The 22,048-nt window shown below is 35.3% G+C and overlaps 1 protein-coding gene across 3 annotated transcripts in view; it reads right to left on the bottom strand.

The window, feature by feature from the left end:
• The window catches only part of LOC122419168 (parathyroid hormone/parathyroid hormone-related peptide receptor-like), a 77,279-nt gene extending 57,197 nt beyond the window's left edge, over positions 1 to 20,082 (bottom strand). For all 3 annotated transcript variants that reach the window (XR_006262836.1, XM_043433485.1, XM_043433487.1), the window contains exon 1: positions 19,129 to 20,082. The gene's annotated coding sequence lies outside the window, so the exon portion shown is untranslated. The remainder of the gene's footprint in view (positions 1 to 19,128) is intronic.
• Positions 20,083 to 22,048: the final 1,966 nt, after the last annotated feature.

Here is a 22,048-nt window from a genome sequence, read left to right as displayed (position 1 = left end):
TATTTAAACGAAACTTATGAGCTTGGTCTCGAACGAAAATAAAAATTATTTTTTTTTATCACCCCAATATCTAATATTTTTCTATATGTAAGCTGTCTGTCACTTTTTGTGATTCAAAGAAGAGGAAATTTTTCTATTATAGAATTCTGCCTTTCATTCAATATTACGGATATGTTTAATTACACAGGCACACAAAATAAAAAAGTTGGATGTGCGGCGGATACCGTAATACTTTTCCTACGTATTTTTAACTATCAAACCAATATTCGAGGTTAAAATTCAGATCCTGTGTACCATTTTTTCGATAACTTCAAAAAATGATGTAAATAGCCCATTATTCTCATTAAGCGTCATCTAGATCGCTATTTTAATCTATTTTAATCTTATTGTATTTATTTTTCATTTACATTAACACTTTGAGGGAAGGTACATATATGTACCACGTTCTTTCTCAAGTTTTTTCCTTTTTTCCGTTGTATTTTGCAATACATTTATACTTTTAAGTACTTTATAGATTCTTCAGGGCTCATATATTATGAGATACTTATGAGAAAAAATAATTTAAATATAAAATACATGTTTTTTTTTCAAAACAAATTGGGTTATTCTTAAAAGGAGTCTCCAAGTGCTTAAAATTTGTTTTACCTGTACTTGATATTGAGTACCATCATTTTTTTTAAGTTTTTTCCGCACGCTCGAATTTTCAAAAAAATTCTTCAAATTTTCCAAAATTCAAACTTGATCTAACAGTCTTCATATTACGTCCGCCATCTTAAATTTTTCAATCCTGATACAAGAATCGTAATTAACGATCCCAAAAAGCGTTAGATTGTCTATCAGTTTTGAAAAAATTTCAATAGAAAAGTGTTCCCTTCAAAGAGTTAATGATGTTTGCACTTTTTCAACTTTTATTTGTCATTGGCAGGAATTTCTAGAAATAACGTCTCACGTTCTTCTTTCTTACCGTATTGTCGAAATTTTTTTTTTTTCTCTTCAAAGAGCATCTTTTAATTTCCAGTATCATAAAATACGACGCCTATCCTAATTTCAGCCCTTTAGAATATTTTTTAGAGGTCGCTAATCGCGATTCTCTATTTCCCATTTAAATAATCCGGGGAGCACATCACTGGCGACTTTTAAATTTTGCAACTCGTGGACCGGTCAATGTAAGATAATTCCCACAACAGGTTTTTGTAGAAAATCGAGTGCTCTATAAAAAAGGTCTCTTGCCACTTTTTCAGCGAAACTGTTAGATTTATCACGATACGTTATAGGAACTTTTTTGAAGATCACGTCATTCTTACATAAATTATCTCACAAAAAAATTCAGATTGTCATAAATTAATAATTTACTGTATTCCGAATTCATTGTTTGGAGGGGAATGACTTTTTTCATTGAGTGGGGTCATCTTGACAGCATGCATTATTGAAAATCTGCAAGCGTACATATAGAAATGAATAAACATAACAAACGCCCATATGAAAAAAAGAATGTTCATTTCAGATTTTTTTTTAACAATCTGGGAAACGTTGGCGGTGTTCTTGAACAACCTTCATAAAATGCTGCAATTGTTCCTCATGATTCATTAAACAATGATTATATCGTTCTATTGACGCAATACTACACTCTGCAACACCGTTCACCACCCTCAGATTTGTAAAAAAATTCCACATTCTCTTTATATCTTTGTGGTTAGACCACAGTGAAATATCGACTCCCAGGAAGTCGTGGGGTACATGAAAGTTTTGAAAAATGTCAGCGAATCTTTAGATACAAACTCACTTAAATCCTTCCTTAAACTTTTTTCTAATAAATCAGAACAAAGCAAAGTCAACCGAAGCGAACGCGTAAAGTGAAGTGGAGTGAAGTAAGCAATAAGTCTTTCCGTTCCGCCGATAACATAGGACCTACATTTACGGTGTAGCTCCAGGCGATTTTTTTAATAATAAAAAAAAATTATTTGACAGAGAATTAAAAAAATTCTAACGTCTTTTAGAATCTCCATCCATAGTAAACATTACAAAGTATTTCCAAATAATAAACGCCATTCGCCTTCAAACAATGAGTTCGGAAAGCAGAAAATTATTAATTTCTGACAATCTGAATTTTTTTTGAGATAATTTCGATGAGAATGACGTGATTTTTAAAAAAGTTCTTGCAATGTATTCTGATGAATCTAACAGCTTCGCTGGAAAAGTAGCAAAAGTTAAAAATCTACTATCGGTTCAACTTTGACAGTGAATAACTGTTGAAAGAGAATATTTATTACCAAATGATAAGAGATCTTTTTTATAGAGCGTTCGATTTCCTACAAAAACCTGTTTTGGGAATGATCAGACATGGACCAGTCTGCAGGTTGCAAAATTCCAAAGTCGCCAGCGATGTGCTCCCCGGGTTATTTACATGGGAAACAGAGAGAATCGGGATGAGCGACCTCTAAAAAATATTTTAAAGGGCTGAAATTTGGACAGGCATCATATTTTATGACACTGGAACAATTGAAGGATGTTCTTTGAAGACAAAAAACAATTTTTTTATTGACACACCCTAATGTCTGTAAATCGACAAATATGGGGCCGTCGATCTAGACATCGAAAACCGTACAGAAATATACCTGGACATGAAAAACTATGGGGCTGCCGACCTAGACATTGAAAACCGTAGAGTTTATCTGGACATCAAAAGCTCTGGAGCCGTCAACCTAGATAGCGAAAACTATGAAGAAATATACCTGGACATCGAAAACCATAGAAAAATATACGTACAATGGAGTTGTCGGCCTAGAGATCGAAAACCGTACAGAAATATACCTAGACATCAAAAACTATGGAGCCGTCGACCTAGACGTCGAAAACCATGAAGAAATATACCTAGACGTCCAGAACCGTAGAGAAATATATCTAGACATCGAGAACTATCAAGCCGTCGACCTATACCAAGAAAACCATGGAGCCATCGACCTAGACATCAAAAACTTTGCAGCCGTCGACCTGGATAACAAAAACTATGGGGAAATATACCTGGTCATCGAAAACTATGAAACCGTCGTCCTGGATAGCAGAAACTATAAACAAATATACCTCGACATCGAAACCTACGGAGCCCTTAACCTAGATAGCAAAAGATATGAAAAAATATACCTAGGCATCGAAAACTATGAAGCTGTCGACCTAGACATCGGAAACTGTAGAGAAATATACCTAGACATCGAAAGTTATGGAGCCGTTAACCTAGATAGCGAAAACTATCGGGAAATATACCTAGACATCAAAAACTATGGAGCCGTCGATCTAGACATCACAAACTATGGAGCCGTCGATCTAGACATCAAAAACTATGGAGCCGTCGACCTAGACCTCGAAAACCATGGAGCCGTCGACCTAGACATCAAAAACTTTGCCGCCGTCGACCTCGATAGCAAAAACTATGAAGAAATATATCTAGACATAAAAAACTATGAAGCCGTCGGCCTAGACATCGAAAACTATGGAAAATTATACCTGGACATCGAAAACTGTGGAGCCATCAATCTAGATAGCGAAAACTATGGGGAAATATACCTAGACATTAAAAACTATGGAGCCGTCGACCTACACTTCGAAAACCATGGAGCCGTCGACCTAGACATCAAAAACTTTACCGCCGTCGACCTCGATAGCAAAAACTATGAAGAAATATATCTAGACATCAAAAACTATGAAACCGTCGGCCTAGACATCGAAAACTATGGAACCGTCGACCTCCTAGACCTCGAAAACCATGGAGCCGTCGACCTAGATATCAAAAACTTTGCCGCCGTCGACCTAGACATCGAAAACCATGAAGAAATATACCTAGGCATCGAAAACTGTGTGAAAACTTTATGAAAACATACCTAAACATCGAAAACTGTGGAGAAGTATACCTGGACATCTGAAACCATGGAGAAATACACCTAGATATCGGAAACTATGGAGTTGTCGACCTAGACATCGAAAACCTTGGAGGAATATACCTAGGCATCAAATAACATGGAGAAATACACCTGGACATCGAAAACTATGAAGCCGTCGACCTAGACATCGAAAACTGTTGAGAAATATACCTAGACATCAAAAGTTATGGAGCCGTCAACCTCGATAGCGGAAACTATGAAAAAATATACCTAGACATAAAAAACCAAGGAGAAATATACCTAGACATCGAGAACTATGGAGAAATGTACCTAGATATCGAGACCTATCAAACCTAGGCATTGATAACTATGGAGAAATATACGCAGACATTAAAAACTATGGAGCCGTCGACCTAGAGGTCGTAAATCACGTACAAATATACCTAGACATTGAAAACTATGGAGCCGTCGACCTAGACGTCGTAAACCACGTAAAAATATACCTAGACATAAAAAACTATGGAGTCGTCGACCTGGATGTTAAAAACTATGGAGAAATGTACCTAGACATCGAAACCCAAAGAAAAATATACCTAGACATTGAAAACTATGGAGCCATCGACCTAGACTTCAAAAACCTTGGAGAAATATACCTAGACATCGAAAACTATGGAGCCGTTGACCTAGACATCAAAAACCTTGGAGAAATATACCTAGACATCGAAAACTATGGAACCGTCGACCTAGACATCGAAAACCTTGGAGAAATATACCTAGACATCGAAAACTATGGAGCCGTTGACCTAGACATCGAAAACCAAGGAAAAATATACCTAGACATTGAAAACTATGGAGCCGTCGACCTAGATAGTGGAATCTGGAGCCGTCGACGTAGACAGGAAGTAGAAACGTCATCCTGGGCATCGAAAAACATGAAGTCGTCAACCTAGACAACAGAAGCCATGTAGTTGTTGTCGATCTGGGCATAAAAAATCACTATTAAGTCGACCTGGATTTTGACTACCACAAACCGTCGACTTCGTCACTGAAATTTGTAAAATTAACACGAAATTTCGGACCTTGAGAAAATTCGTATATTTTCATAATCATCCTACGATAAATCTATTACCATTCGAAGTACGAAATAAAAAGCAATTCGCATTTCAATTCAATGTAAATATTATTTCCTATTTTCGTGCTGAAAAAAACTGGAGCCTGAAATACATGGGTTATGTTATTTTACACTCGAATACGAATACTTTTTTATTTGAATGTGCTGTTTCTCTGTGGGCCATGTAATTAAACGCTGTTGGTTGATATAATCAACTGCGCATACACGAACTGTCAATCTGACAGTTGAAACTATCAAACTAAGAGCAGGACTTTAAATTCGAGATTTCAAAGCGACCAATCACAGCACGAATAAAGAGGCTTCAAGAATTCGATATTTCGATATAATTCGATACATTTCGAGCTCATGAACTTTTTATTAGAGGATATTTATAATTTATAAAAACAAATGTCCCCTTCTAAAAAGTTGGTGAGTAACGTCCGAAGTTGCTCACCAACGAGGGGCATTGTTGTCGCTCTATTCGTACTGTGATTGGTCGCTGGGGCTTTCAAATTCGGAGTCTTGCTGTCAGTTTCATGTTTACTATCAATTTGGCAGTGGTGTATACGCGAGTGGTTATAAGCTTTCCTTGGGCGCAGCAGCGCTAATAAACCCCTATACGCGCGCTTAAGCGCGCGCTAATATACCCTAGTCCCCTTATAAAAAGTTTTAAAAAACGATATGCCTTGAAAGTTATTGTTGTCGTTTTATTCGTTCTGTGATTGGTCGGTTCGGTAATACACCGTATTTCGAGTCCCGCTGTTCCGCTTGACAGTTGCAGTCTTGCTGTCATTTTGAAAGTTGCGTGAATACGTGTACGGTTATATGTTCCTATCAAAATAACGCTTTTTTTTATGTGCATGAGAGTAGTACATTTGAAAATTTGAATAATTTCATAAAGACGAATCAGAACATGTCTTCCTCACCAATAGCGTTCAATGATATGACCAAAGATATAAGCGACACATTCGAATAAAAAAGTATTTTTATTCGTTTATCAAATAATATAAAAGGTATGATTACTCAATCACCACTTTTTTTTTAGCTCGAAATGAGAAATGGTTTTTCGTTTAAATACATTTCAGCTTGAAATGGAATATCATGCTTCTGATTCCGTTCGCATTCAATTGAAATGCGAATTAATTTTTATTACGTATCAGTTTCGGATAATAATAGATTGACCGTAGGACAATTCTGCAGATAGACAGATTTCACAGGGAATTGAATTGTGAATCGTTAGTATGGAGCATGAGAAAAACTATACATAAAGTGCAAAACGAGATTTAGTAGACGGTTTTTAGTTGTCGAGATCCAGGTGGACTTGATTATAATTTTTAATGTCCACGTCGACGACGAAGAAATCGACGAAGATTTCGAGGCCACAGAAGACCGTGAAAATTTTTTACCGAACACCGATATCCATGAAGCCGTCGACCTAGACACCTAGCTCTATGAAAATGTTCCCCTGGACATCGAAAATCAATGACAGCATCCACGTGACCTACGAAATCATTGAGGGGTTGATATTGACCTCATAAACTATGACAACTTCAACCTAAGCATCGAAAACCCTGAAGCCGTCGATCTAGACGTTGAAAATCGTTGAGAAATACTAATAGCTAGGCACTGCAGGGTATATGGCTTACCACGGGCTGAGTATAGCTAAACATCGGGTCTTTTTGGGTTTCGCAAAGCCAGACCCACGTCACTTGCACCGTTCGGCTTTCCCAATGTTTAGCCATACTCAGTTCATGGTAAGCCATACGCTACAGTGCTTAGCCACACTTTTGCCACGATGTGCCCGGTTGTTCCTTTTTTATTGGAGATGATAGGACAATGCAAAAAGGAAAGGCCCAATGTGCTGCCGTACTCAGCGCTCGTCGAAAAAAAAAGTGCAAAGCAAAGTGCAAAATAGAGTCAAACTCTATTTTGCCCACTCACAGGTTTGCCAAGGTGTGCCGGACTTTGTTCAATTCAATATGCCAGCAAATATATTTCTTGCCAGTGTAATATGTACCTCTTCGATTGCTTAAAACAATATTGTTTTTCAATACGTAACTTTTCTTCATGTTGAGTAAACATGCAGTTTGATTAGCAAAAAGAGGAATTTGTTAGAGTAATAAATGGACCGATAAATAAACGATCAATTTTCGCCCCTTACTGATCGTGGACAAAACTTCTTTTCAAATTTATTACCTACCACAGATTCTATTATATAAAACGTGTTATGAATGATTTCTTATGTAGTGAATTGTGGTTCGACAAATTGTGATTCGACAAGTCGCGCTTCTGACAAATTGTTTCCGACGAATTCTCCACTAATCCAGCCTGCTCGGCTTACCACTCTTGCTTTAGAACTTCTGTTTCACGATAAAAAATCAAAGAGGTTAAAATACCACGAGCGATATGAAATTTTATGAAAAAAAATCGTAGTGTAGAGAATGAGTATGACGAGCATGAGAAACGCAGTGAAGAAGCAGAAAAAATAGTGACAATAACTGTAGACATGGGGCGTTATTTCTAGAAATTCCTATCAATGACAAGTAAAAGTTGAAAATGTGCAAATATTATTAACTTTTTGAAAGGCACATTTTTCTATTGATAAGTTTGAATGAATTGAAAAATTTAATATGATGGGCGTAATATGGAGACTGTTAGATCAAGTTCGATTTTTGGAAAATTTGAGGATTTTTTTTTTTTTTAATTTGAAGACTTTTTTTGGAAATACGAGCATGCTGATAAATCTGGAAAAAATAAATATGATGGTACTAAATATTAAGTACAGTAAAAAAAATATAAAACAATTGGGGACTTCTTTTAAGAACAGCCGAATTCGCTTAGAAAAAACAAGTTTTTTACATTTGAATTATTTATAACTAATTATAATTAAACCCAAATATACTTTTTTCCATAAGTATCTTATAACATGAACTTTCAAGAATGTACAAAGTACTTACAAGTATGAAGATATTGCATAATACAACTGAAATGACGAAGAAAAAAGGTGGTACATATATGTATATTCCCTTAAAAAGATACAAGAATTAAAAAAAAAATACAGTTAGATTTGTCGCTTCGATTGTTGATGATAAATATAAAAATGAATCTTATGAAGGCCATAGTCAGGCTTGAATTGTAAAAATAAATAAGCTATGAATAGAATAAATTAAATTGACCAAAATAATTAATTAGTTGAATAATATATCCATAATATGGAATGAAAGGCAGAGTTCTATAATAGAAAATTTTCCTCTCCTTTGCAGTAAAAAATAACAGGCAGCTCACATACAGAAATATTAGATACCGAGCCGCTACCTTGTCTCTTGATTAATATGATTGAAAAAAAAAATTATTTTCGATCGTAACCAAGCTCAAAAGTTTTGTTTAGGTACCAAAATAGACCAGTTAAAATATGAGCCCTTAATATTAATATTAAGTTAGTGTGAATCTCTCTTGTCGATTTTTCATAAGGATAATACAGGAGTACTAATATTTTTTCTTTCCGATTTTTGTAACTCACGAACGATACGTCGTGATGTAAAGTTCTTGGCATATTTTTGTAGAGAATTGAACGCTCTAGGAAAAAGGTCTGATGTCACTTTTCGGTAAGTCAACTAACTCAGTCAACAATTATTCAAGATCAAAGTTAAAATTCAAGATCAATGTAGCTTTTTCTCCAAAAAATTCTCAAAGTTTTTAGTTCAAAGGGCTCGAAACGGACTGAAAGTATATTTTCGAACTGCTCCAAATAGGTTGATTTCAAGATGCTTTTTTAATAAAAGAAGCACTGCAGCGCTACCGCAAAACCGTTCTTATTGTAAACAGAAATAATAAAATTCAAAATAAGTGATATTTATAACGCTTATTAAACATTTTTTTCGGGTGAACTGCTTCATATAGGGTTAATATTAATTTTTACCATACGTGCATTAAATGATCAGCCTGGTGAAAACAAGATTCGCATAACATATATTGGTCACAATGACTCATGTTCGGTCATGAGTTTCGAAAAACTATCGTTTCTTTTTTTTTTAAATTTGATACTGAGAAAAAAAATGTTAGAGCGCTGCAGCGCCATTAGGAAACCGCTCGCGCGCAGAAGCGCGCGTGATAGATCCTAGTAATAGAAAAAGTAAAAGCGCTTCTCGTCCGATTTCTATCGCAGGTTTTTTCGATTTCTCCATGCGAAGGGACAAACGTTCCATTTTGACTAAATGTTTGAAAATCACTGTGGCATAGATTTGGCCATGACGCGATGACGCGATAATGTTCGCTGCGGAGAAAACAATCGAATTAATCTGGCCCATCAACAGATTTATCTGAACACTTTAATCGTGATTGGTTTTCTGGTAAAAGTCCAATTTTCAACTGACTGAGCTACTCTCGTATCAACTATCTAATAGAGTAGAGAAAAAAATCGATAGTAATGGATAAAAATGATTCTATTTGTACAAGGTTTAACTAACATTGACAGAGTTTATCAATAAACATCAATCGACACTTAAAAGGGATCAACGATGGTTTGGCTGGCATATTGGGTAACGATGGTTCTCTGATATTTTAATCCTTCGATTTAGAATCAGATTGTGCATTTCTTAATACGATATATATCTTCAATTTATGAAACAGTATTATCTTGATAATCAACAAAAATAAATCTCCGAAACAATTGAACTTCAAACGGAACGATTATTCGAAAAGTTTTCTCGCTATGTGATCTACGGGTTGTCGGTTGATTATAAATTCTAACGAATTTTAGTAAAAGATTTATGCGATAAGATACCATAATCGAACTAAGATTGATCTGTTCAGTTCGTCATGGAGTATATTCTATTTTTTATAATATGGGAATATGGAAATAAATAAGTAAATTCGATTTGATTCTCTTGTCAGAAAGGTGAACTATATAACATTCGATCCTATTGGACGATTCATGACCCAAGATCATACAAACCCTAATTAAATCAATCCTGTAATGTAGGTCGACTATTCTGGACTTCTGGATCAACTCGAATTAAACCGCATGTGGACGCGTTTCGGCATTGTCCCCTACAATAAGTTTCATTGGATCATTTTGAGGCTGAATCAATCGGGTCGCAATGACTCGATGCCAGGCCTACTATTTTGCAAGAAAAAAATCAACTCGATCTTCATCCCATAGGAACTAACGAAGATTCCGCTACCAACGTGTTTTCAAGTATTATAAGTGGGTAAAAATTTGAAAAAAACAACGTAAGAATTTATACCACTCAATGCTATCGCACGTGTCTGTCCTTGATCCTTCTTAAGGTAGTTCTGTACTTTTATTGAAATCTTAAGAAATGGGCTGAAATTTAAATATGGTGCAAAGATAGCCTTCACGAACCGATTGTCAAATTTTCAAATCGATTCACCATCTAGTTTTCGAGATATTCACGATTTTACCGGCCCTAAACGGATCGCACGCCTTTAAAATAAAACCAGTCGTGTATTCAGTACTATTGTGGGATTAATATTTTTTAAAAATGGGAATTTTTGACCACCTAATTTCGGAGATATCAACTGATGAACTGTGTTAATTATACGTGACGCGGAACAGGCGGATGACCAACTGTGACAACGTGGCAACAGTGCACGATGCGGTGAATTGATAGGCGCAATACAAAACAATATGAAAGCTTTTTTCTTAAATGATCGTAGTAATACTGTAGTAATACTGGAGAAGGGCGTTGTTACCACGATTATAGCGCCACTTCCTATATGTGTAAGCGATTTATTCGTGCATGAAACGTGATTGTATAGGACAGGCAGAGTGTACAATAGGGTGATGCAAAAAAAATTGATATTTTTTTTTTCGGAGCTCCAACAGAAATCGTTAGTACATCAAAGAAAATTTTTTCACTAGCGAAAAAAATTTAAATACCTCGCATTATTTACTTCTTTATTTCTATATATTTAGCTATAAATTATGAGATTAAAAAACGTGTGGCTACAAATATCTATTCTTGTCGTCCTTCCAAAAGAAGGGGTGAAAGTGTTTTGCAAAAACAATTTTTCAAAATTTTGTCGAATTGAAATTCTCTGTTTCAAAGTCTGGTATTTCGCCGCAGAAGACGTTATAATTTGGGAATTTTCTAGTTTTCCCATTTGTTATAGAAATTAGTAAAATATTTTGACTGAATTTTAATGGAAAATAAATGTAGGCTTATGAATGCAAAATCGCAAAAATATTTAGTTCCGAATTATTTGTTTACAATCAAAAACTATTTGAGTTTGTACGGGAAGGCAACTTTGTACAATAAACCTATTTCGATTTTACTGATTTAATTTTTATTTCTTAATCCGCAAAAATAACGAGGACGATTTTGGAAGTTTGATGAAAAATATTTGCGACTTTGCATCCAATCGTCTCCATTTTTTTCTAACTGAATTCGGTCAAAATATTATACTAATTTTTATAACGCACGAGAAAATTAGAAAATTCCTAAATTTTAAATTTTCTGCGGTGAAATACCAGATTCTGAAATAAAGAATTTAAATTTGGCAAAACACAGCTTTATTGAGCACGGTGTAATTTTTGTACGATGCCCTAGAAAGTTTTAGTGCTTAAAAGTATTCATCTCTATGAAAAATATAGGAAAATAATTGAAATCAATCGCTTGAGAAAATGCAAAAATCATTGTTATGACATGTAATTGTGAAAAACAATGTTTTTGTAAAGTACATTCACTTTTTCTTTTGGAAGGACGACAAAAAATGTCATTTGTAGCCACACCTTTTTTAATCTCATAATTTATATCTAAATATATAGAAAAAAAGAAATAATGTATGTTAGGTAGCCTTAAAATTTTTTTGAGAGCGACAAAATTTTATGAGATTTATAATTCCATGAAGGACTAACATATCTGCTATGAAAGCAAAAATAAAATTTTGCTTCGCGATTTTTGAGAAAAAACAGGAAAATATCGAAAAGTGGCTTGAGCACTATCTAAATTTTTTTTTTTAAATCTGAAATTTTGGGAAAATTACTTTTTTTTATGTACTAACCGTTGGAGCTCCCAGAAAAAAAATATCGATTTTTTTTGCATCACCCTAATGTACAAGCGTGACAAAACTGTCTGACCGGTAGCAGAGTATAAGCATTGGATTTCATTGTACGCCGCGGTTCAAACTTTTGTTTCGTACGTGTAGATACAGATCTATCTTAATAAAAAGCTCTGTCAGTCCACGCAGGGCCATTGTAAAAATGGGCTGACATTTTTATTATTTTGGTCGGGCGAACGGTTCAAAATTTGTAGCTATCTCCCTCGCACTCACGGTTGCGATATACTGACTGATCCATGCCCTTAAAGGTCTCTCGACTCGGCGAATCTTGGTTGCGTGCTCATGCACCTTGATAAAAGTTTCACATTATCACGTCGTCCATTTGTTGTCGTGGCTTTTTTTTTATATTTCAAATGATTTTGTACGTTTAAGGTCAAGTTAGGTTGTGGAGGTCAGGCTCGTGGAAGCTCACAGAAGTTTGATGCGACCACACTATTTTTTAAGTTAGTGTGGTCGCATAGTGCGATTGGATTTGCTTCCTCATCCATTTTCTTAACTCTTAACGATGCTTGAATTTCGTTTAGTCAACAACCGTCTGTCTGTAACGTTTGACACATTCGGTTTTCTTCCCAATGAATATTTCAACTTTCTCTGGTGAATCTCGAGTAAAAATTGCTTGAGCAGAATCATCCGAGCACAAACCTCTCTGAGACATAGTGATATTCACAAACGCTCAGTTTTATTATCGTCGTAAAACTTTCGATTTTTCTCAATTAATCGTAACGGCATATTTATTCGGTTGCAAATCAGCCACAGAAATTGGATGGCTAGTAGAAAACGGTGTGAAACGGAAGGGGCTCGGCTAAATCCACAACGAGAAATGAACACTCAACTCAGATGTGTCTGAGTTTGTGATCTTCTACTGGCTACCTGGTTTTGTCCCCTCCCCTTTCCGTCGAATGCAGTTGACGTTCGCGTCGATAATTATACGTGTGCACATTGAAATATGCATGCTACTCGAAAGGGGAAGACCAGGGACCGTGAATAATATCGCGAACTTTGCAGTTGCTACTGAACTTTCGTATAGCAAACTGGATGCATCACTCACCAGAGGAATAATAATGGAAGATAAATGTAGAACAAAGGAGTAGCATCCGCTCAGCTAATGACAGCAACATATTTATCTAATGGAATATTTCCTTGTTGTTTTCCTTGTTTAACAGAACTTACTTGAGTCGTTGAATGTTCTACTAAAGTTTGCATAGTCAACACTTCCGTGAGATCGCCTTATTCTTACTAATTAACGGAGTTTTTAATTATCTAAAATGTTATTTGCCTGAATTTGAGAGGGAAGGCTCGTTTGCGCATTGGGTAGCTCATCCACAGCTGTGAAAAATTCACCTCTTCATCGTTCGCGAGTTTGTGGCCGAATCGTATCCGTTCAAAGCAGAAATCGTTTCGTACTGATGATTCAAGAATCGATGCTGTGGTTGACAACTACGAAATATAGATCGTTGCGTTATTTAAAGTATTTCTGTCACATGACCGTATTTTTTGGTGGTGCAAATTGGGGCACTCGAAATTTGGACTGATTCCTAACCTCTGAGAAGTCACGGTTATAGGGGAGAGTGGGACAAAACAGGATACCTAAGGAAATGTTTGAAAAGCTCCGTCTATTTTTTACTCCCAAAAACCAAGAAATGTACTGAAATTTTTTTCAATTAAAAAAAAAATGTTCGTAACAATTTCCCACAAAAATTTGTGAATTTTTTTTTTATAATTTTCATTCAATGCACCTTGGGTGCGTTTTATTTTATAAAAGTTTGTATTCTTCATTCATTGAATCATGGATTCAGTGTTAAAGTTGTGCGGAGTAGGCTCATGATTATTTCTTACTTTTTATTTTTTTTCTTTTTGTTTAATTCAAATTTTTGGTTAATTCAAGTTTCATTCAATTTCACCGTACATTCGAGACATCTAGTCAAAATCATCCGTAGAGTATTTTTTTCAAAGGGAAGTCCCCTTTGCCCCATGATTTTTTTTGACAGAATATGAAAAATGACTGTGGAAAATCAATTTTTGAACACAGCAGTAGTTGACAGCACATATGTAAATCGACATATCCAGCTTAATTGCTCATGGTATCCACTTTGACCCACATTCCCCTATATCTGCGATTACTCTCATTGACAGTAGTAGAAATTAAAAAAAAAAAAAAACATGATGTTTTGGAAAAAATATATTTTTCGTTCATTTTCGGACAAATATAGAAGTTGAAAAAAAAAGTGAAAAAAATTTCCCAAATTTTTCGGGTATCTCGTTTTGCCCCGCTCACCCCTATGGGAAAAGCTTCTGCTTCTGCCATTTTTCCAACTTCTATCGTTGATATCTCTTTTAAGCATTCGGTAACCCTTTATTTTTATCGTCGCTATGGATTCCTTACATTTTTTCTATCTGTGAAATAGCTTGTATCAGGAATTTAGAATATATTCGGTATATGAATTATTGAATAGAAATGTGGTGATGATGGAATCTCCATAAGCTCCTGTATAAATTTTACGATTTTTGCAATTTTAATTCTGTATTAAATGTTCGATAACGTGACCTGAAATTTCACTGATCTATTCGCATGCACTTTTACTTTACTGTTAGTTAAAATCAGTTATTTGTAGAATATTCGGGTTCGTAGAAGGAATACCTTAAGCGATAATTTATTTGAAAACATGTGTGTTTCAAACCTTTAGTTACTCGATAGACTTACAGTTCTTAATCATGGAAAATTTATTGGATTCCAAATGACCTCATATTTGGATTCAAATTTCTGGGTAATTAGATGATAAATCAACAAAATCTTATGTCGTCGACGTAATTAATATCTTTTGTTCAGTCATTAATGCGATAACAAGTCTGTTGTTTCATCAGATTACGAAGCAATGCGAAGCCATTCATTGAGTTCATTTTCGGCCTCTCGAATTCAAAGATTCGTTTTGACGACTTTGTTGATTTCAAGGGTTATCGGTACCATTCATCAATATTAAAAAAAAATATCGAGATTGAGCTATTTAACAAAAACTGAAATCGTCGCTAAGTCTGCGAGCATATATTATTACCATGCAGATGTTTCATCATCGCTGTTCTAATCCAAAGATAAATTTGGTTTCCGTATTCATGTAAAATCATTTTGTCAACTTGAGGATGTCTGTTCAAATTCAAATTTCCCTGACATTGAAAATAACGCGGTCTTCCGATGCTAGTTCTCGGTAGTACTCCAACTTACGTGCATCAGACGCAACAAGCATTAGAATGCGCTATTAGTATGGTCAAGGAACATCTCTGAGTAGAAAATGCAAATTTATAGATGTTGCATTTTGCCAGCTCATAAATATTCAGATCCCGGAGATTTTTACATAGATATACAACGATTTATCTATTTTCAAGATTTATCGACTTTCATCACATCTGAAAGCGGTTTCCGAATATAAAATAATTTCCACAAGGGATTCACTGAATTTTGAAAATCACCTTCAACTTGTTTACCTAACTTGCCTCGACTCATCACTCGTGAGCCCATCTCAAAGGAGGTGCACTTAAGAGAATCTTATTTCTAAAGCGAAGTATATTGCAAATGTTATTAGAGAATCTCGTTATCAGGGCACCACTGTTATATCTCAATATTTCTAATTATAATATTCGTACGTATATCGTTGTACTTTATGTAAAATCATTGATCCTGAGTAACCTGATGCTCGAAACAATTGTAAATTGTCTTCGTTGAAAAAAATTTAATTGAATATGAAAAGTGACTTCTTCCAAAATTTTTTATTCTTTTGAATAAAAGTCAAGTTTCTTTCAAAGTTTCCATCTACTTCTTTCCTGAAAGTATATTTTAAATTCTTTCCATTTTATAATGGTCATTCTAATCGAGTCAACAGTTCACATATTGTCAGAGCTCTCATCGTGCAGCAGATTGAAACATCCAGTTATCATTTCCGTCCGGATCCCTTATTCACTGTTCGGATCTTAAAATAACACGGTATGCTTCGTTTCCGTATGGATCGACATACTCATTTCCTCATCATTAAACGTTATTATACTCATTTCGGGTTTAACGAAGAGGTTCTATCACTTTGACTCCACTTCTACCTGCAAACATCAGTTATCTTTATTTTCTTATGAGACTTTTGCAGAGTGTGCTGTCCACAGTAACTCATCCTTCTGAATCGACAATATCGCGCATTTGCACAAGAAAAGAAAAATTGTGGTATTCTTCTTTTGTTACAATCAGCTCAAGTTTTATTGGGTTTCCGTACATTGACACGACCAGAAAGTCAGAAAACTGTCTCCCACACACAGATCGATGCAGAAGCCGGTGGGTGACTAAGCGATCACCCATTCGAGCTTGAGCAAGAAGCTGTTCGAAGTGGGAAATCGTCCAAGGCGCTTACCAAACGTGCATCGCTGTGGTCCATAAGGAGTACAATTTATTTGACGCATGAATGAGATGATATTATTTATTGCAGTATACTTACGCTCGCTATCATTGGACACGATCGCTATAATCTAAAAATTAATCATCGCGAAACACCTCGTACTGTTTTCTTACTGCTATTAATTGCGTGTTTACGAACCTAAATATGTTTTTCTTTGCAGCCACGTTCGGTTTTTCTTTTTCAAATAATTCTTCAAGAATGAATTCGAATTTCTTTTAGTGCCGCAAACTTTTCATTATTTACTTTTTTAGTTTTAATGAAAGACACAAGACATTAAATATTGGAACCCAAAAAAATGTGTTAGATTAGAAAAAATAATGAATAACTTTTTCTCGATCTACTTTTAGATTAAAAAATATGTTCAGGTTCAAAACTATATTATTCCCCATCGAAGTTGGTTCACCGACTCGATCGATCACACGACAAAGATTTCTATGATCTTCTCGGATAATATTTACTTGAAATCGTCTCATGAAGTTTTCTTCCACTTGGGAAAAGCAATGGTAGTTTTCCTATATTGTTGCAATATTTTATTAAATGTACATCTTTCAGTGACAAATTTACATTCCTCTTTTTGGTGAATCATTTTCCAAGCAATATCAATTTTTTCTTTGTTGTGAATGAAGTCGCGATTTTCATAGATGCTCAAGGAACTCGCTTCTGCGTATTATTGTCGATGGTTTGTTCCGCCAAGAATTTCCTTCACGCGTTCATGATCGATTGAAAACATTTTTCATAGGTGCAGCGAAACCGTCGGAAACTAGTTTTCGCGTTACCCGAGAACATTAGCTGATAGATGGCATAGAGAAATTCCCGATAAATATCAGGAATTTCAAGAGTCAGTTAAAAAAAACAATCTAAGATTGATATCTATACTTCTAAAGCTGCCCACCATCTTTGTTTATCTTGTTTCATAACTTATCCCAACATTTCATGTTTGTTAACTCCGCAAAGATCATGTTCTAATTAAAGGTCAACTTTTTCAATGTTTAGGATCCCATATCTGAATCAGCTCTCAAATATCATAGTTTTCATTCCGATTGGTGAAGCTCGAACGAAAGCAATAAATGATCATTTTAGAAGCTGACAATTTGCCAGATTTCTGGAACGTAAATTTCAGGTGGTGGTCGTAAAATCCGTCTTTCGAATTAACAAAAAGCTATAAACTGTTCTTTCTCCCTTCCGATCCATCAAACCACTTTCATATCTCAGCTTCTTTCCGTACGTCCGTTCTAAACCAGCTCGGAGGTTCAATACTTTAATATTCAAAACTTATAACCGTTCACGTCTTTGTTATAATCATTTTTCAAATGGATTTATGATTGTGTCACATCAAAATATGGTATAATATAGGCCTATAGTTGAAATGTTTAATTTTGGCAGAATACAACATTAAGGATATTCCAATCGCTTTGCCATGATCTACTTCGAGCTATACAAACACACCAAGTCGCCTTGATTACTGGGGATAAAACCAATAATATGCAAACATATATATGCATACGATATATGCAAACGAGTATGCATACCGAAAATATATTTTATGCAAAAGATACCGCGGGTGGACCAATAACTTTGTGGAGCAGCAATATCGTTGCCATTAACGATGTACGTGCGCGTCGTATTAGTCAGTTGACAGTCTTTCCATATTTTTTTCAAGCAATTACCTCGGTCATTCATATTTAGCAGAATTTTACTAAAAAAGCGTTATCTTAATTTTTTAATCGTGAATAATATTTAAGTTGCAGAACATATTTCATTCCGAGTCCTTATATTCATATGATTCGATAGTACATTGCGAAAAGGCAACGTTTGACAACATTGAGCATAGTCAGTTGACAAATTAGATCAGAGATCACCATATATAATACTAAAAAGTACAGCTGTCACTTTTATTGACAATATGGTATAGGTTGAACTGCATATGACAAGTGACGTATAGGCCAGCAAAATTTCAAGATTCTATAATCATTTGGTGTCTTCAGCTTAATATTTACGTAATTTAACAAAATCACATGCCAATTTTATCCCCATCACCGCGAATCACCACCAGCAGACGACAGGGCTGTCAATGTACTTGCCCCGAGACTCTGGCGAGTCTCTTGATAATTCAGATGGTCGTTGAACCCCTTTTTTAACGTACCATTGGATTCCGCGCGATTCAATTCATATAAATAATGGTTTTAGTTGTACCTCTAATTTAGAAATATACCAAATTTTGAGTTGAAGATGGTTGAAGGAACCAGTAAATCATTGTGGCCATAAGCGACATGTTTATTTCTGTACTCTTCGACTGTTAATATTTCAAGCAAACAGTCGATAAGGGATCTTGAAATTTCACAGGCATAGAAAAGAAAAGAAATCTTTAATTGTAAGACATAAAAAAAGCTCTATCTCAAAACAACCCTCGCGTCTGTGCATTCTTAAACTTTCGTATCTTGAATAACAACAATATTTCTGTTTCTCAGACAAATTTATTGGTTCACTCTGTATACGTTAAATACCAGTGAGTCGAGGAAGCTGCTTGAGGTAAGCTGCCCTCGCCGAGCATTGGATAAGGTCTCAAGTATGTTTATCTGGATGATAATATCGACAACAAGTACAATATACGTAGTAAAATTGTACTCACCCGATCCACATAAACCGTTTTTTGTGATTTTAGCAATCGTTTCGTTCTAACACATATCTAACTGTCTGATTTCATCCTCTCAAAATCCAATGTCTCATAGTGATGAGATCGAGCCTTACACGTTACTTCTCTCATAGTTGGAAATATGATGTTGCTCAGATAAAATAATAACTCACGGAATTAATTAATAAAAAACTGTTCGAAAGCAGATTTTCAAAGTGTCGAATCTTTTTGGAGTTTATTAAAATAATTCATCAATAATTGGAATAGCAGCGTATATTTTTCAGCACGTTTGGTTCAAACGAATGTTGTCGCGCTGGCTGCCGCACTGTTATACTGTACACTCAGACTGCGGGGGTTTTGAAAATTCGCGAAACGAAGAATTCCATTTCAACACATCATTCCGTGGTTTTTATGCCAAAATATAAACGCGTGTCTTCGCCTCAAAAGCCTTTTTTGACTTAAAGCGAAAATTCACTGTGTATTATTCTTGTTCAAGAGAAACAGCTCGACATATCAATCATAATCTCGACAGCCCAAATATTTGTTCACTCATTTATTTTCACACTTAATCCATAATGACATGAGAGTTCAATTCCTCGGTTCAGTGATTCGAACAGTTCGAAAGTTCAGAGACATTTTTTCAGAAAAGTAAACTTAGTGTTTGGTTACAATTTTGCAGTTAAACGATTTGTCGATGAATTTTGAATTTGCATTGCGAAGGCGTGAGAAGCAAGACACCAATTTATATCCTCACTAGACTCGAACAGTGTTAGAAAGATTTGTCATCATTTTTTCATTCCTTGTTCGTCAATTATTTATGATTAAAAGTTATTAATTTCTTTGTAACCACATGTTTGTACTTTATTTATGTACTACTTTCGCGTTGTTTACGACGGACACAATTGAAAAAAGAAACGCACTCTGGTGTTCTCGAAACGCTCTCGTCCGCTGTCCGACGTCGTTTAAATGACGCTGGGCTCCTCCGACGTCTATATCATCGTATCTTACGCATGTACATGCGCGATTCTCTGGCGCTTCGTAATCTCATCGACTCGTCCACGTTCATCGGTCAAACGAGGATTACACAGTCATTGTCAACTTACAGTAATTGACACAAAATACCATCGTTATGCCTCGTCGTTTTAATTCTTGCCTCGCATTTATACAACTTATTTATCACTCAGCAATTCATTAGTGAGGAATACGCGAAGTGTGTCGTCAGTTTGTTAAATCATCAATGTTTTAAAACCTCTTCGAGGTAAACGAGGATATGTCGGTTCACGAAAACTGCCTGAACTGGTGATGACCCTTTGGACTCTAAACTCTGCACACAAAAATAGACAATTGTATGTCGGAGTATTGAACTGTTGAGAGTTATGATCGAAAGAAAAATTTTCGGTGAACTTTTTTCCAACTTCGTAATTTTTCACTATGGAATAATCCTTCGTTTCTAGTAATAAAGATATTCACGCTCATAATTTTTCCACAACTACTACACGGAGATTTATAGTTGATAACTCTTGAAAAATTCCGTGAAGGATTGTGTCGGAAGAGAACAAGTTAAGGGATGAGATCTGAGCAGGACTTCTGACATAATCGTCCCACTTTGTAAAGAATTGCGGAGAATTCGTCAAAATAATTTTTTATTTTGATCTATAGTGAAAATAACGAATGAATGTTTCTAAGTTCAGAAAGAAATGCTCAAAGTTTTTTCAAACTGTAGCAGGGTCTAAGAATCTGATGATTTTTTTTCGACGATTTGTTTTCGAAAAATATTTCGCACGCGTTTTCCATCAATCTCGTATTATTAAGAAACAAACTTTTGTAACAGAAGATAATATTCCTCGAAGCATTAGAGTATCGTGAAAAAATTATTCATTTTTGTAAATACAAATATTACGAGTTCTTTTTCAAGCACGATCTTTTATATGAAGGCGAAAATGTTGCAAAAAAGTTGGCTGTCGCGAAAATCTCATGTTTGGCTTTTATCATGCGAACGCATTACCAAATATCGTGACCTGCCAAAGACTGTTCCTCCAGTCTCGCCGTTAAAGCACTGCTCTTTTCCTGTCAACTGTTGCTTCCAGCTCACTGGAACTTCGACGCTGTTAGATACGCTGTATTATTGATGCTGCACGTGTATATCATGGAAGGTTTATGGCATCGAAACTGCCAATAAACTCTTGCGATGGATATCGATGAATACCTTCTCTCCTCACTGTAGCTCTCGCAAATTCCCATTGTATTGTCCTACGTTCGGTTCTGGCAAATTGAACGCCCGAAGTGTTGGATCAAATTGAGTGTCGGACTCATTCATTTTTATAGTTACTTCTCAAATTTCTGTTGGCACGTATCGCTTTGACGCTTCGTTTTTTCACCATCGTTTTGTCGACGTCATCGGTAAAGACGTCAGATACTTTTCATACGAATCGTTGATTCATTTGTGTGAAATAATCTTCGTCCTTTACAGATTCCCGTTTCATAAATTAATAATAAAATTTCGTAATCCTAAAAATGTTTTGTTCATCAACTTTTGCGGTATCATATATACTCTCATTTTGGAAACTGAAAATCGTTGAAAATGCGGCCAGTTGGTAGATGCAAATAATATAAATTCTATTCGTGTAACATAGAAAAATTGTCAAATGAAATGGACAATGAGGACGCATGAAAAAGTGACTTATCATTTTGAGAAAATCACTTCAAGAGGTTATTAAGATCCATTCTATTGTTGCGCATGGAAGATAATAGCGGAACGATGTACACTGAGAAAAAAGTTTGGTTGAAACACTTGTTTAACTAAAATATTTAGTCTCATACAGACGACAAAACATTTGTTAAATATAACGATATACACTGAGAAAAAAGTTTGGTTGAAACACTTGTTTAACTAAAATATTTAGTCTCATACAGACGA

This window comes from Venturia canescens, chromosome 1, assembly GCF_019457755.1.
Source record: "Venturia canescens isolate UGA chromosome 1, ASM1945775v1, whole genome shotgun sequence".
Classification (NCBI taxonomy): domain Eukaryota; kingdom Metazoa; phylum Arthropoda; class Insecta; order Hymenoptera; family Ichneumonidae; genus Venturia; species Venturia canescens.
Note: the sequence above shows the minus strand (reverse complement) of the source record. Positions and strands in the feature narration are given on the sequence as shown.